Raw genomic sequence first — 14,025 nt, forward strand, 5'->3', positions numbered from 1 at the left:
CAATTATACCAAAGAACTGACCGTGCCATGTTTTATATGTCATTTTCGTGTTCCTGTTAAACTTACTTTCTATTTTTTCTTTTCCTATGTTCTCCGCTGTTGAATTATTTAGAACGTAATTGTAATTCCATACGTTGTGTACCTTTTGATCTCTGTTGCCCATGTTGGGCTAATACAGATTAACAATGTTTTGCTGTAATGTACCTCTTGCTACCATGGCACCTAGGTGCCCAATAAAAGTTTTTGAAACTAAACAGGTATACAGTGGCGGGTCCACTGAACAGAACAGGTATACAGTGGCGGGTTCACAGAACAGGTATGCAGTGGCAGGTTCACTGAACACAACAGGTATGCAGTGGCAGGTTCACTGAACACAACAGGTATGCAGTGGCGGGTTCACTGAACAGGTATACAGTGGCGGGTCCACTGAACAGAACAGGTATACAGTGGCGGTTCCACTGAACAGAACAGGTATACAGTGGCGGGTCCACTGAACAGAACAGGTATACAGTGGCGGGTTCACAGAACAGGTATACAGTGGCGGGTCCACTGAACAGAACAGGTATACAGTGGCGGGTTCACAGAACAGGTATGCAGTGGCAGGATCACTGAACAGGTATGCAGTGGCAGGATCACTGAACAGGTATGGAGTGGCAGGATCACAGTACAGGTATGCAGTGGGCTGAGGGCTCACTGAACAGAACAGGTATGCAGTGGCAGGATCACTGAACAGGTATGGAGTGGCAGGATCACAGTACAGGTATGCAGTGGGCTGAGGGCTCACTGAACAGAACAGGTATGCAGTGGCAGGATCACTGAACAGGTATGCAGTGGCAGGATCACTGAACAGGTATGCAGTGGCAGGATCACAGTACAGGTATGCAGTGGGCTGAGGGCTCACTGAACAGAACAGGTATGCAGTGGCAGGATCACTGAACAGGTATGGAGTGGCAGGATCACAGTACAGGTATGCAGTGGGCTGAGGGCTCACTGAACAGAACAGGTATGCAGTGGCAGGATCACTGAACAGGTATGCAGTGGCAGGATCACTGAACAGGTATGCAGTGGCAGGATCACAGTACAGGTATGCAGTGGGCTGAGGGCTCACTGAACAGAACAGGTATGCAGCCAGGAAGAAGTTAAGCCTAACTAATCTTTCCCTATATGAGAGACTGCAGCAGCTCGCCCTACTCTCACTAATGCAGGCACACGAGTGGCCGTAATGGCCGCCGCTGCCTGCCTTATATAAGGGGGGGTGGGGCTCCAGGGGCTAGTGTAGCCTAATTGGCTACACTGGGCCTGCTGACTGTGATGTAGAGGGTCAAAGTTGACCCTCAGTGCATTATGGGGCGAACCGAACTTCTTCCGCAAAAGGTTCGCGTGCGGTACCCGCACGCGAACCACCTACGTTCGCGCGAACCACGTTCGCCGGCGAACCGTTCGGCCCAACTCTACAAGTCATCACAGTTAAAGTCATGGGATGAGAATAGAAGCAACGTAACGGGCAACTTCTAAATAAAACCTTGGCAAATGGCAGCTCCTAAGTTTCTCACTGTGCCTAAGTTCAGGATTTTTGTACATACTCATACCCTAACCCACCTTGTGTCCTGTCTTAACGCACACCCCTCCTTATTCACCCACACGGTCCTCAAAATATCCTATCCTTTGCAAGTGGCACTCCTTTAAACCTCAGGGTTTTTGAGCCGTCCCTGTCTCCTGAGAGATGTCTACCTTCATAGACTAACCTGAGAATACAGGTGAGTAAGGCAAGGATCACACTTGGGTCTGCAGGGACAACAGACAATTCCCCACAAACGTTTATCTTCTGTTTTACAATAGCCAGTCCTTGCAAGGAGGAATCGTAAGCATTGCATGGAAAAGTAGTGCAGGTTGTATCTTTTTTTCAACACTATGCAGAATCACAGATACCTCCTAAAAATGTCGCATTGCGGCAAAAACGTTGTCGAGCTGTGATCCCTGCCTAAACATTTTTTGAAGGAGAAGTGTGTTTACTTGGAAAGGAAAAAGGACCTGAAGGAATGACCAGAAACAAACAAAAAAATCCCCATCCAGTCCCATTTACACTATTATCACTTCAGAAATGTGAAAACTCAGAGCATAGTCCATTCTCTGCGTTGCTCATTTGTTTGCTTTCAGTCAACTATTTGTCAGTGAGTACGGTACAGTAAGTACCTTTACTGCTACTGCAGTTAACATGAAAAGGTCTTTTTTTTTCTATTGAATCTGGAAAGATTTATGTTTGTTATATTTTGTCACACTCTGTAGCACGTCACGCTACTTTCTAACCTCACACTGAGCGCTGCCAATCTAGCCAGCTGTTCTGTGCTGTGAGCTGCTTCTTCTTTACACACACTTTCCTCCTCAGGAAGTGCTTACTAAATATGGTGAAGAGTTGGCTGCTGCCCAAGCTACATGCCACCGACATTGCCTGGTGAGGCCATGACACACACACACAGTGTACGCTAGTGTCTGCTTGTCCTCCCAGTACAATCACAGGTTATTCTGCTTGGGGGAAAGGTTAGTGTACAGCTGATTATTGGTAGTAATAAATTCCCAAGGCTGTCTGTACAGATAAAAATAAGTCTATAAAAAAAGTCTACTGGAAAAGGAAATGTTATATAAAGTGAAACTGCGCTTTGTTTAACATTTTTATATAACATTTGTCAGTGGTGCAGCACACCAGTTATTTGTAATGTTACTTCAGTGTACTCTTTCATTTCAGTTGGCAATCAGCTATGATTTTTGAAAATAGGAAGGTCACATTTTACTTCTTTTTAACCAACCAGATCACAGGCTTTGGCTTACCATGAACTACTTAAAGCAAACCTGAAGTGAAAGAAAACCATTAGAGGCAAAGAAAAGTATCATATTTAATTTTTCAGTTATATAACTTTTTTTTATAACATTGCATCATAATGTGACAGTTGCAGTTTTAAAACCACACTCTGTATTTTAAGCTAGAAAACAAAGCAGAAATATTGACCCTTTGAACTGTCCTGCAGTAAAACCTTATCTCAAGCTGTCTCTCATTGTTTCTTGGCTGTTTTACGTGCTTCAGAAAACAGGACTGTATTCCACTAAATTGGTCCAGTAGCTTAGAGAAGCTCTTTTAAATTTTAAACTCTTTCTGTGCTGGAAAAAATATGAGACTCCTTTCTCTGCTACTAATGTTCTAGTTCTTAGCTGTACAACTACACATACAATTCAATATCTCATAAGTTTATTTTCGCTTCAGATTTGCTTTAAGTCATTAAAGCAGGCTGACACTCCTATGCAGCATTTCTACACTTGTGCTAGCAGATGCACATCATTACAAGGTGAGGTCCTTAAATAATGGGGTCTATTCACAAATAAAATTTCAATGAACAGACAGCGCACACAAATGTCACCATGCAATCTGCAACCTACGTAATGCATTTTACGCATACAAGCACACAATGCATACGTCGCTCCTATAGTGCACATTATGCTATCTGCATCACATGTGTTTAACTACCCAATTGTGAGCCATACAAACTGTGTAGTTTGCATAATGCTAGGTAAATGTAAATTTGACTGTTATTTACTGAATACACCTCAATGTCTGATAAAATCCTTGTAATGTATACATCTACTTAGAGTGGTTTGTATTTTCCTCACATAATTAGGGTTTTACTTAAAAACTGCAAAAAAAAAAAAAAGTTGAAACCTCAAAATATAGCCAATTAACATCTTCTTGTTTGCCTTACAAAGTTTGACAAACCAGCTAATAATCAGTTTAAAGCACAACACAACCTGAAATTAAACACAACAAACTTTAATAGAAATCAGGTGGATAAATGAATGTGAACAGTGTTGTACAAAGTGGTAGACAAAAAATATGTTTCCTGGGCCAAATGTGATTGTCACTGCCCTACAGCTCGCTTCCTTTCTCTCTAGATTCAGCTGGTAGGCGGGTCACTCAGATATTGCTATTTGAAACACCCAGCCACATGCAGAGCATAATGTTCTTGTATCTGTTAGTTACCTGTCAGCCACGCCGAGATCCTTCTTCAGCCCTGTTGCAGCATATTATCTCTATGATTCCATCAAGCAGCGCCGCTAGAAAAAGCTACCTAATTATGGGGGTACATCTGGCTACCTAAAATGGAGCAGGCAAAATTCGGAGGGGAGGGGGAGCCCACTTTGGTATCTCTTCCTCTGGCTTTGGTAAATTTGTAAAGTTCAGCTCCACAGTTAATACTTGTAGTTGCTTCGAGAATTTGTTTGGGGTTTATTTGGACTGGAGCACTAGGTCATTACAAACTCTTTGGCCCTGATTTACATGTAGATGTTTTGGAGAGATTGTTTTAACCCCACAAAGGTTTAGGCCTCGTATACACTTACAAGGATTATCAGCCAGCAGATATCGGGACTCAATCCGACGGGTGTAACCCTATCACTTCAGGTGCTTCAGGTACTTTAAACAAGTATCCCAAGCACTATTTCACCAATTGCACTGGTAGTGTTGGTATTAGCAAGGATGTATTTGGATAGACACTTACCACGTTATATCTGAATAAATTATTTAGAATAAAAATATTAGGGATGGAACGAATCCACAATTTCTTCTAATCCGAATCCGGATCCGAATCTAAAAAGGTTCTCGAATATCTCGAACCTTTCGAATCCCGAATCTAACGAATCCTGCACATAAGAATTGTGCGATCCGTGGTATAGTTGCCTGCAGTATAGGTACCCAGGCATAGGTAGCGAGGTAAAGGTGCCTTCAGTATAGCTAGCTAGGTATGGGTGCCTTCAATATTGGTAGCTTTCAGTATAGGTAGCAAGGTATAGGGGCCTGCAGTATAGGTAGAAAGGTATATGGGCCTTCAGTATAGGTAGCAGGGTATATGGGCCTTCAGTATAGGTAGCAGGGTATATGGGCCTTCAGTATAGGTAGCAGGGTATATGGGCCTTCAGTATAGGTAGCAGGGTATATGGGCCTTCAGTATAGGTAGCAGGGTATATGGGCCTTCAGTATAGGTAGCAGGGTATATGGGCCTTCAGTATAGGTAGCAGGGTATAGAGGCCTTCAGTATCGGTAGCAAGGTACATGTGCCTTCAGTATCGGTAGCAAGGTACATGTGTCTTCAGTATCGGTAGCAGGGTATATGTGCCTTCAGTATAGGTAGGTAGCAGGGTATAGAGGCCTTCAGTATCGGTAGCAAGGTACGTCTGCCTTCAGTATTGGTAGCAAGGTACATGTGCCTTCAGTATCGGTAGCAAGGTATAGGGGCCTTTAGTATAGGTAGCACGGTACATGTGCTTTCAGTATTGGTAGGTAACTAGGTATAGGGGCCTTCAGTATAGGTAGCAGGGTATATGTGCCTTCAGTGTAGGTAGGTAGCTAGGTATAGGGGCCTTCAGTATAGGTAGTAAGGTACATGAGCCTTTAGTATAGGTAGGTAGGTAGGTAAAGGGACCTTCAGTATAGGTAGCAGGGTATTGTGCCTAAAGTATAGTTAGGTATGTAGGTAGGTACGTATAGGGGGCCTTTAGGTAGGTAGGTGGGTAGGTAGGTATGTAGGTAGGTAGAGGGACCTTCAGTATAGGTAGCAGGGTATAGGGCCTTATGTATAGGTAGGTGTATAGGTAGGTATGTAGGTAGGTAGAGGGGCCTTTAGGTAGGTAGTCTAGTGCCCCCAGCATAGGTAGTTTAGTGGCCCCCCCAGTTTAGTGCCCCCCAGCATAGGTAATTTAGTGCCCCCCCAGCAGCATAGGTAGTTTAGTGCCCCCCAGCATAGGTAGGTAGTCTAGTGACCCCCAGCATAGGTAGGTAGTCTAGTGCCCCCCAGCATAGGTAGTTTAGTGGCCCCCCACCTGCATAGGTAGTTTAGTGCCCCCCAGCAGCATAGGTAGTTTAGTGCCCCCCAGCAGCATAGGTAGTTTAGTGCCCTCCAGCATAGGTAGTCTAGTGCCCCCCAGCATAGGTAGTTTAGTGGCCCCCCACCTGCATAGGTAGTTTAGTGCCCCCCAGCAGCATAGGTAATTTAGTGCCCCCCAGCAGCATAGGTAGTTTAGTGCCCCCCAGCAGCATTGGTAGTTTAGTGCCCTCCAGCATAGGTAGTTTAGTGCCCTCCAGCATAGGTAGTTTAGTGGCCCCCCACCTGCATAGGAAGTTTAGTGCCCCCCAGCAGCATAGGTAATTTAGTGCCCCCCAGCAGCATAGGTAGTTTAGTGCCCCCCAGCAGCATAGGTAGTTTAGTGCCCTCCAGCATAGGTAGTTTAGTGCCCTCCAGCATAGGTAGTTTAGTGGCCCCCCCACCTGCATAGGTAGTTTAGTGCCGCATAGGTAGTTCAGTGCCCGAGCCCCCCCCCCCGGCAGTCTAGTGCCCCCCGACCAGCGTAGGTAATCTTACTGCCCCCATACTGTACCTGTCTGTTGTTCTCTCTCCCTCCGTCCGTCCGTCTTCTGTCTCAGCCAGGTCTTCTACGCGAGAGCGGCATCCACACCTCGGGCCTTCACTGAAATATAGGCGGGGCGGCGTCAACGTCATCACGCGGCGATGGAACGCGAGGTCGGCGGAGGTTGCGATGACATCACAAGCGGCGCAGGTGATGTATACACAGCGATCGCGGTGGCGAAACGTTGCGGCGGATTAGTCAGATTCGTATGCGCTAAAATGGCATGGGGATTTGAATCCACGAATCTTGAATCTTTTTTAAGATTCGAGGGATTCGTGGATTCGCCAGATTCGAGGTCCCATCCCTAAAAAATATTCATTTTTTTGTTGTCTTTTTTTTTATCCTTGTATGAAGTCAGAATATCTGCTGTCAGTCAGACGTCCATTACTGGATTATAGTTGTGAATGAGTGTAATTGCGCTAATTGTGCAAGATAATTATTTGATGTTAGAAATGTTGTCGTTTTCAGCGTCTGTTAATTAACTTAAGGAATTACTTAATATTAAACAAATCATGATCTGTTTGTAAACGATGCATTGATTCACACTGACTGATATTTATAGCACTGGAAATGATTTACTACTCTCACTAACCACGAACAAACAGTTGTCATCATCTGAAAAAGCTCCAACATGTCTATAAACATGGCTGTACTGACCCTGGTGTTTGGAAAGCCTGTATTTTCTAAGATGTCTAGTAAAGCTACAACTTTCATAACCTACGTCTCTCAGGCACATTACCGTCTATGACCTTAACACTGAACTTCAGCCTGACTTGCGGAGGTTAAACTAGCAAAACAGGGCCGGGGTGAAATATAGTGATGTGTTGTAACCTGTATACACTGGCCGCCTTTCCATAGTAGACTTAAACTGGATCTGTAGCTCAGAGAATAACAAGTAGAGCAAACTGCACACACCTTTGTAAAGTCTGCCAGAAAAATAGCTCACTCTGCACAAGTGATAAGTCCTGTGTTAGTTAGGTTCTATCAGCACTACCATACCTGACCAACAAGGACGAGCCAGTGAGTGCAAATCACTAGTCGTCGGAAAAATCGTCAGGAAAATCGTGTGGTGGGTACAGGCCTTTAGCTGCACTAGTTGTGAATGTGGAAGTGTTGGGAAGATGAAGCATAGCAAGCAGCGCATAGGTGACTTAACACTCTCTGCCTCGGCCGTGCCCACCAACACGCAGGTTCCGTTTCATACTTGCTGTCTCATCCTTACTGACCATTGCAACAGCACAGTGGGGAATGGATTATGCAGCATGTTGGTAGCGTGAGCTACATGGTCCCAACATGTGATAATGGACTCTTCCAGCCTGTACGTGGGTCCAAGTTCAAGCACAGCTTTTTTAATGATTTAATAGGAAGTGTATTCATATGAATTACACATAAAAAAGTCATAGATCAGAAGTGTCCCTATATATAAAGGACAGTTCCTCTTGGACAACCAAATCCCTCTATTGCTCTATTTGTCTCTGCTGTTCCTCTCTAAGGTCTAATTAAACACTAAATAAAAATGCTTGTAGAATGCCCCATCAATGGCATAACTTCTGAGAGTGCAGCCCTAGGGAGCCATGGGCTGGGTGATAGGGGAACTTCTTGCCTCCCTTCCTTCATTTCAGGGCCTTCCTCTGATGCTCCTGCAGTAGTCATTGTTTGCCTTCCCCATATAGAGTAGTACAGCAGTGATATAAGTATATTACCAGCGAAAGGACCACTCAGCCTTTACTCTTTAGTGCAGCCATCTGTTGTCACTTACCTCTGCATGTGTCTTGCCATGTCACACCAATCAACATTCAGGAAGACTTGGGAGCGAAACCTAGGAGGCTGCACTGAGGAGGACAACTAATGGGACCCAGCAATGGAGCAGATAATACTTATTCCACTGCTGCATGGAGGAAGGGGGGGCAGCACTAGTTTTGTGGTGGGAGTGGGTGGAATGGTAGCGGCACTGTGTGTGTGTGTGTGTGTGTGTAGGGAATATTTGGTGAACTTGTTGGAGAGAATGGTGTGGAGGGGGGTGTGGCCGTACATTTTATGGGAGGGACTGTGGGTGGTTAGGGTAGGGGGTATTGGTATCAATAGCAGAAGGCAGGAGGATTATAGGAGCTGCGCTAATTTTATGTCTGTTTTCCACTTAACATGGGGTTAGGGGTACTGTGGCAGCTATTGTTTTGGGGGGAGGGGGAATGGTCAGCACACTTTATATAGGATAGGGCAGGTTGTGGTGGCCGAACTTGTAATAGAGGGAAATGATGGTGGCACTTGTTATGGAAGTGGAAGAGGGGGCACTTGCCAAAACACAGAGGACTAGCAATTAGCCACCGATGGTTTTTGGTAAATTGCTTTGTGCCTGAGTGCTTCACTTCTTCATCCCTATTCTTTAGGACAATACATGCAGCTTGACCAAGCCAATTGCCTGAGAAGTGTCCCTGGTGGCTAGCAAAGTGTCAAACAAAAAAGCACAATCTCCAAAAAGGGCTTTAGCCACAAGAAAGGAATTTCTTTTCAACTTAGTCCATATAGTTTTGTCCTTTGTGAAGAAGATGAAATTAATGTGAACAAAATTAATGTGAACAGAAATTGCCTGTATCTTCTCTTTATCTTTTCACTGTTGTAGCCAACTTTGAGGAATGTTGAACTGGACACAGGGCCGGATTACCGACCAGGCAACAAAAGCAGTCGATTGGGGCCCCATTCAGAGTCAAAGGGGCCCCATCAGCACATAAACCAGCCCTTGCCATCCTGTCAGCGGTGGCTGGATGGTATAATGGTTAAAGGGACTCTGAGCAGTGCAGTAACTATGGAAATATGCATATCATTTTAAAGCTCTCTTTCTCCTCTTTCCAATGATATATAAACCGCCGCCCTGTGCCTTTTAGTTTTCGCTATTTTCACGATCGAAATCGCAGCCACTGCAATTTCGGTCACAAAAACTAAAAGGCGTAGAGTGGCAGTTTATCTATCATTGGAAAGAGGAGAAAGAGAGCTTCAAAAGGATATGCATCTTTCCATAGTTACATTGTATTACACAGGACGACTTTTCTCCAAAGTCGGCAGCTCGATTCAGCACAATGCAATGAAATATAAGGAACCCAGGGAGATATAATTACAAACATCATGCTGGTAGGTGTGAGGATTTAATTCGTTAGTTGTGGATATGCTTAAAGGCATACTCACAGGCACTGCTTGGAGTCCCTTTAAGGGTTCTGCCTCTGACACAGGAGACCAGGGTTTGAATCTCGCTCTGCCTGTTCAGTAAGCTAGCACCTATTCAGTAGGAGACCTTAGGCAAGTCTCTTTAACACTGCTACTGCCTATAGGGTGCGTCCTAGTGGCTGCAGCTCTGGCGCTTTGAGTCCGCCAGGAGAAAAGCACAATATAAATGTTATTTGTCTTGTCTTGTCAAATGATGACGTGCGCTGCTGATTGTCTTCAGAGCCAGGCTCTCCTCCTAGGTCCCCCTCCTGCTACTGTGCACTCTGCCGCTTCCCACTCCTCTCTCCCTTCCCACAGAGAACCACAGCTGCAGCAAAAATGGTAGCAGCAGATGGCAAACGCTCACTCACCTATCCATGATCCAAGCGATAGAGATCCCGTCATCTGAAACCCATCTGTCTCTTCTACAGTGCAGCCGCTCGCTCTGAACTTCCCGATTCTCAGATCAGACAGGAAGTAGGAAGTAGTAATAGTAGTAGTAACAGAGCGACAACACTCTAGAGGAGACAGATGGGCTCCGGATGACGGGACCTCTATGGCTTGGATTGCAATAGGTGAATGTGAGTCATCTGGTGCTGTCATTCTCCCCCGCTGCGGCTGCCTTCTCTGCTGGACTATCGTATTCACTGGGATGGAGGCTGCATGGTGGCTGTCTAGTTTGGGAGGAAATTGGTTGTTCGGTGGTGGGGGTGGTTATGTAATTATGTGTTATGTAATCATGTCTGGGGAATGGCTTCCGGTTTGGCGGTGTCCAGAGCTTTCTGCTATTGCCAGGCTGGAGATGCAGGGGGAAAGTGCTGCTGCTGTGATATCTGGTGCCCTCTTCACAGGGGTGTCCCAGCCCCTGAGTGCAAATGTCCCAGCCATTCATCTCTCACTTTGCATTTTGCCGCTGCTATTCCCTGCATTGTGCTTGCACAGAGGAAAGCGGGCTGTTGCCCATAGCAACCAGTAGCTCGGCTGCCCCAGTGTGTGCGGCATGTTGCTGTGCAGCTGCATCTTCTGATTTTATTACGACATGATGGGGGGGCCCAAATCAGTTACTTTGCTTAGGGCCCCATTTAGCCTTAATCCGGCTCTGACTGGACACAGTGGCGTAGCAATAGGGGGTGCAGAGGTAGCAACCGCATTGGGGCCCTTGGGCTAGAGGGCCCCCCTCCCTCAAACACAGTATTCGCTCTTTATTGGTCCTTTCCTTTGCTGGTAAAATTCACTTCTATGGATGCTTTGAATAGTAGTGATCATTAACACACAGTTTCCCATCCCCTTCTCGCACCTCTGACGCTGTGGTTGTTCTTGATTGGTTTTGGTGTGTTGTATCAATTGTCATCTACAGCATGCTTGGGGGCCCCAGGGCTGAATTTTCACTGGGGCCCACAACTTCTAAGCTATGCCACTGACTGGACATCTGTTTCTTCAGTCTGCTATCTTATTAGTTTTGTTATAGAGCAATGGGTGCTTTGTGGGTAAACATCCTGGGAACAGAAACTGGATTATGGTACAGAGGACACCTGGAGCTGGTACGTTTAGGCTTAGGGTAAGTGTTCAGCTTACGACATTACTCCGGAATTTTTTTAGTTTTAGGCTTTGGCAGTCTTCAGCTTTTAATAAATGAGTGAATTATTACTACTGCACCTGAATAAAAGTAGCCTTTTATTTTTGTCGCTCATCTACACACTGACAGTAGCCTTTGGCAGAAGGAAATATTTCTCTCTGAAAACAATAGTTAATTTTTATTTTTTTGCTTCTGTCACTTAATAGGAAGCAATTAGAAAGTGGAATAAGAGAGTTCAGGTTTAGGCACGTCGATGCTTTTAACATACTGGGACTGAAGTTGGCCCAGCCCTGTGTACAAACAGAGCCATGAATTGTGAATTACCTCTTGCATCATTTCATCACCATGATTTAATGAGTCTAACAATTAACCACAATTCAGTATGCCCTGGGATTGCTGCAGGCCCTATGATGGGATAATCAGCACCATTATACTGCTGGGATATTAATGCAGCAAATACAGGAGGAATACATCCCTGGCATGATTTAGTAATAATGAATAATGGAGTTTGGATAATAAGGTAAACATGTTACCTTTGAAGCACTTACAATTATTACGTATCTCTGTAACTGGTTGCAGTATTAACAAAACCATGGCTACTATTAATCTGGTGCTTGTTTTACTTCCTTGTAAATTACACATTTTTCATATCAACCACAACCAAATGTATTCAAAGGGTTAGGGCCTATTTCCACTACACGCAGATTGGATGCAGAATGGATGCAGAAAAACTGACTCCATTGAATGCCTATTGGCCTGTTTCCAGTAAATGCCTATTGGCCTGTTTCCAGTAAATGCGATTTTTCTGATGCATATTTTCCCATAGGCATTCATTGGAGTCAGTTTTTCTGCATCCATTCTGCATCCAATCTGCGTGTAGTGGAAACAGGCCCTTAGTGTACTTATACTGTATAGTTAAATGTCTTCCCCATTTTAAAGTGGACCTGAACTCTTGCACAGGACAGAAGAAAACATAGAAAAATGCACCCTGTATGTAAGTTTAGCCTATCTAATTCCCCCTCATCCATAGGCAAACGCAGAGAGGTATACAGCTGCCTAGAATCCCCCCTCAGACCAGTGTCTGGGGACAGGCACAAGTTAGACACCAGAATATTTGTAGGCATCCTGAAGCTCACAGCACCGCCCCCTTTCTTTCCCTGCTACAGTTGAATTTGAATGGAGCAGCAGTGGGTGTACAGAGCATGGAGCAGCTCTGGGGAACTTAAAGGGAACCTAAACTGAGAAGGATATGGATTTTTCCTTTTAAAATAATACCATTTGCCTGACTCTCCTGCTGATCCTGTGTCTCTAATACTTTTAGCCACAGCCCCTGAACAAGTATGCAGATCAGGTTCTCTGACTGAAGTCAGACTGGATCAGCTGGATGCTTGTTTCAGGTCTGTGATTCAGCCACCACTGTAGCCAAAGAGATCAGCAGGACTGCCACGCAAATGGTATTTTTAACCACTTCGCGTCCCTGGGTTATTCCTCCTTAAAAACCAGAGCAATTTTCTGCATTTCACACTCCTCACGTTCATTAGCCAATAACTTTATCAATACTTATCACACATAAATGATCTATACCTTGGGTTTTTTTTGCCGCCAATTAGCCTTTCTTTGTGTGATACTTTTTGCTAAGAATTATTTTACTTTATAAGCATTTTAAAGGGAATAACGGGAGAAAAATGTAAAAAAGTTATTTCTCAGTTTTAAGCTATTATAGTTTTAAAATAATAAGAGCTACTGTAGATTTAACCCATACATTTGATATGCCCGTTTGTCCTGGTTATTACAACATTTAAATTATAATCCTAGTACAATGTATGGCGACAATATATGATTTGAAAATAAAGGTGCTTTTTTCCCATTTTGTATCCCTGGCATTACCTGCAATTATGTGGCTCTTTTGTATCCCACCACCCCTAGTTAGCCAGATGTGTTCCTGTATATCCCCCCCCCCCATAGTTGGCTAGATGTACCCCTCCCGAGCCCCATGTTGCCAGATGTGCCTCTGTAATTTTCCCCTCCCCCCATAGTTGGGCAGGTGTGGTTTTTAATTCCCCCCCCCCCCCCTTGCCCCTGTATCCCTCCCCGATGGATTGCAAATTGTGTGTCCCCACCACGGGGATAACCAGGTGTGTGGCCCTTTAAAATACCACCCACATGCCAGGTGTCTCCCCCCCCCTTCCGCAGAGATAGGCGCAGGGAAGCGTTAGAAGGCACAATCTCTCACCTGACCTTGTTCCACCGGCGATCGCGTTCCTCTCCCTGCAGTACCGCTGTCAGCCTTGCTATGCTGCCCGGATCAGGTCCCGGCTTGATGACGTCATCAAGCCGGGACCCGATTCATTCAGCATAGTGAGGCTGACTGTGGAACTTCAGGGAGAGGAACGAGATCGCCGCAGGAACAAGTTCAGGTAAATATTGTTACATTTTAATCCTGCCCTGCCCAATCGCAGCATGGAGAGGGGAGGGAGGGGGGTAATTACAGGGGATCGGGCAAGTGGAGGGGAGATCGAACCCCCTGGCAGGGATGCCGGTATAGAGTAGTTAGGGGGAGGGGGGTTAATGAGCCCAGGAGCATGCTAGCACGCCCGCTGTGCTCATTAAATCAAAGTGACTTATATTCACGTCAGGTAGCTTTCAGGAGCCACTTGCTATGACGTGAATATACTGTAGTTAGGTTGTAAACTGGTTAAAAAGGAAACATCCATATCCCTCTCAGTTTAGGTTCCCTTTAACAGAGTCAGGTATGAGCTCAGCCCTGTACCCTGCAGTGTGAATGCTTCACTTTCCTCTTGATT

Source organism: Hyperolius riggenbachi, chromosome 3 (genome assembly GCF_040937935.1).
Source record: "Hyperolius riggenbachi isolate aHypRig1 chromosome 3, aHypRig1.pri, whole genome shotgun sequence".
Taxonomy (NCBI): Eukaryota; Metazoa; Chordata; class Amphibia; order Anura; family Hyperoliidae; genus Hyperolius; species Hyperolius riggenbachi.